The sequence below is a fragment of the Zingiber officinale genome, chromosome 4B (genome assembly GCF_018446385.1).
Source record: "Zingiber officinale cultivar Zhangliang chromosome 4B, Zo_v1.1, whole genome shotgun sequence".
NCBI lineage: Eukaryota > Viridiplantae > Streptophyta > Magnoliopsida > Zingiberales > Zingiberaceae > Zingiber > Zingiber officinale.
In genome coordinates, this window is record NC_055993.1 from 12,166,944 (window position 1) to 12,170,188 (window position 3,245).

Genomic DNA, 3,245 nt, shown 5'->3' on the forward strand with positions numbered 1-3,245 from the left:
CGATAGTGGCAATAGGAAGCAATAACTGGGGGCGGTAGAAAAGTAGGCCAGAGAGGGAGAACTGCTCTGATACCATGTAGAAATTAAGAAAAAAAATTAATCATATTATTGGATCTTAAAATTGATATATAGTATAAAGTCTTATATAGTTAAGTTAAGAAACCCTAAACTCTATAAAAAAGAAATAAAGTCTAAATTGTCCTAAAAACTATAAACAAATAAAAAATTATAAATAAATAAATATATAATCTAACATTAATCTTCTATTGTGTGACTCAAGAACACAAAGATGAGGAGATATAGAGGGAGGAGATCGAGAGTGGAAAACAAAACAATCCGTCTTTGGTACTAATTTTTGGATGAACAGAAAATAAAAAGAAGGGAGAAGGATAAATAGAAAATGAACTCAACGAGTTTAAAAAAGGTAGCCCGGTACATGAAGCTCTCATCATGTGGGGTCCTGGGAAAGGATCCATTGTACGTAGCCTTTGTTGGGACCGAAATGTAGCTAGAGGGGGGGGTGAATAGCTCGTCGCGTGCTCGTGGTCGGTGTTGCTTGTTTCTTCAGAGATGTGCAGTGGAAATATACAAGAAACAATATACACAACGCTATCAAGTAGATTTACTTGGTATCCACCTCCAAAGGAGGTGACTAGTCCAAGGATTCACACACTCACACACACCTCCACTAATAAACACTCCTTTTCGGTAACTACCGAAGGCGGAGAAGCCTTACAATCTCTCAATACAAGAAGAAGGCAAAGGGAAAACAAATACACGAAATCTTACAGGTTTTACAACTGAAAACCCTAACCCTAGCTTCCTTCCTCTTGCAGTAGATCCGCCTCTTGACTTGAAAAACTTCCAAGAACCTTCAAGAACTGGCGATCTGAACTTCAGAGAGATGCTGTGGAGTCGCTGGTGAAGATCGGGAGAAGTGCTCGAAGTTCTGCTGAAGGAATCGAACGCCTGCAGCTAAATACGATGCCAACGGTCGGATCCCGATCGATTGGATTGCTCCCAATCGATCGGGGAGGCTTTGGATCGATCGGCTGATCGATCCAGAGCGCCTCTGTGCTCTCAGGAAAATGCCTGGATCGATTGGCTGATCGATCCAGGGCTTATCGCGCGACATCGCCATCTCCCAATCGATCCACTGATCGATTGGGAGCTCTGGATCGATCGACTGATCGATCCAGAGGCGTTCTGTGCGCTCTGCGACTTGCCCACTCGAGGCTTGTCACGGGGACCTTCCCAATCGATCGGCCGATCGATTGGGCATCAGCTAATCGATCGACTGATCGATCCAGACATTGGTTTTTGCCCAAAACCAAGTCCCAAGCCCCCAAACCAACATCCGGTCAATCCATGACCTGTTGATTCATCATGCCTAGCATCTGGTCACCCTTGAACTGCTAGGACTCCCTCACCAAGTGTCTGGTCAATCCCTTTGACCCACTTGGACTTTTCTTCATCATGCCAAGTATCCGGTCACTCCCTTAGACCTACTTAGACTTTCACCGATGTCTGGTCAACCTTGACTCATCTGGATTTCCCCGTGCCTGGCTTCACTCACCAGGACTTTCCTTCTGCCTAGCTTCACTCACCAGGTCTTTCACCTAGCTTCACTCACTAGGATTTTCCTTTCTGCCTAGCTTCACTCACTAGGACTTCTCTTCTGCCTGGCTTCACTTACCAGGTCTTTCACCTAGCTTCACTCACTAGGATTTTCACTTGGCTTCACTCACCAGGATTTTCCTCTGCCTGGCTTCACTCACCAGGACTTTCACCTAGCTTCACTCACTAGGATTTCCTCTCTGCCTAGCTTCACTCACTAGGTCTTTCACCTGGCTTCACTCACCAGGATTTTCCTTCTGCATGGCTTCACTCACCAGGACTTTCCAGTCAAGTATCTGGTCAACCTTGACCTACTTGACTCTTCTTCAACTAACCTGATCAGACCCTGATCAGAGGGGAATTACACCAAACAATCTCCCCAAATGAATAACTGCACATGCACTTGTCCATATCATCGAAGTCTTGTATTGTCAAACATCGAAACCCAAACCAAGACTCAAGCTTGGTCAACCAGGTCAACCTTGACCTGAGGGATATTGCACCAACAATCTCCCCCTTTTTGATGTTTGACAATACCTCATTTAAGTTAGGCTAATTCCCATAGCCTCAACTTCCTTCATGCCACTAGGTAATGAAGGCGTAAGTTAAACCCTACATTCTCTCACTAAGAAGGCAAACTCCCCCTTAGATAATGAAAGCCTAACTTAAACCCTACATTCTCCCCCTATTGGCACACATCAACAAATTCACTTGTTAAAAACTCTCCCCTTTGAGACTCTCCCCCTGAAGAGTTGCTCATCGTTGTTCACAACTTCACTCGTTGTGATCAACACGATAATGAAAGTCTCATACCTTTCATTTTCCTTTAACCCTACATTCTTCCCTAATGTAGACAAATGCCCATCCTCGAGCATTTTTAACTTAAACGATAAAGATATCCACTCTCCATTGTAAACAAATGCTCAAACTTGAACATTTTCATGACAGAAGGTTAACCACCTTCCAAGGTGTATGAAAATTAGATTTTCATGTCCTTAAAGAGTAACTACCCCTAAAGACATGATCATACCTTTTGTCATTGCACCAACAATGACTTGGAATCCCTAAACCTTTAGGAAACCCAAATTTAGAAGTTCTGAGGTTCAAAAGTTCAAAATTTGAATCAACCTCAACGTAAACTTCTACTTAGTCTCCCTTAACCAATCCATCATTGTTTTCAATATGAAAACACCCTTTTTATGTATACAAATGTATTTGGAGGGGTTAGGAATGGTTCCCTAGACTAAAATAGGTTCAAAATGCTGAAAATATGCTTTCCCAGTCAAAATCAGCATCTTCGATCGATTGGAGTTGGGTTCTAATCGATTGAACCAGCTTGAATCGATCCACTGATCGATTCAGGAGGGCTGGATCGATCCAGAAGACTTCTGTTCGCGAGAAGCCTGCTCTCAATCAATCGCCTGATCGATTGAGACCCTTCAATCGATCGGGTGATCGATTGAAGGCCTGATAGTTCTGAAATTCACTTTCAGTGAATTTCAGAAACCCTTAGAAAAATCTACAAAATTCCAAAAATCATGAAAATTTGTGTAGACATTATTTAGGGTACACTTTATCATGGAAAAATAGTTTTCTAAGAAAATACTTCATATTTTCAAAGATTGACA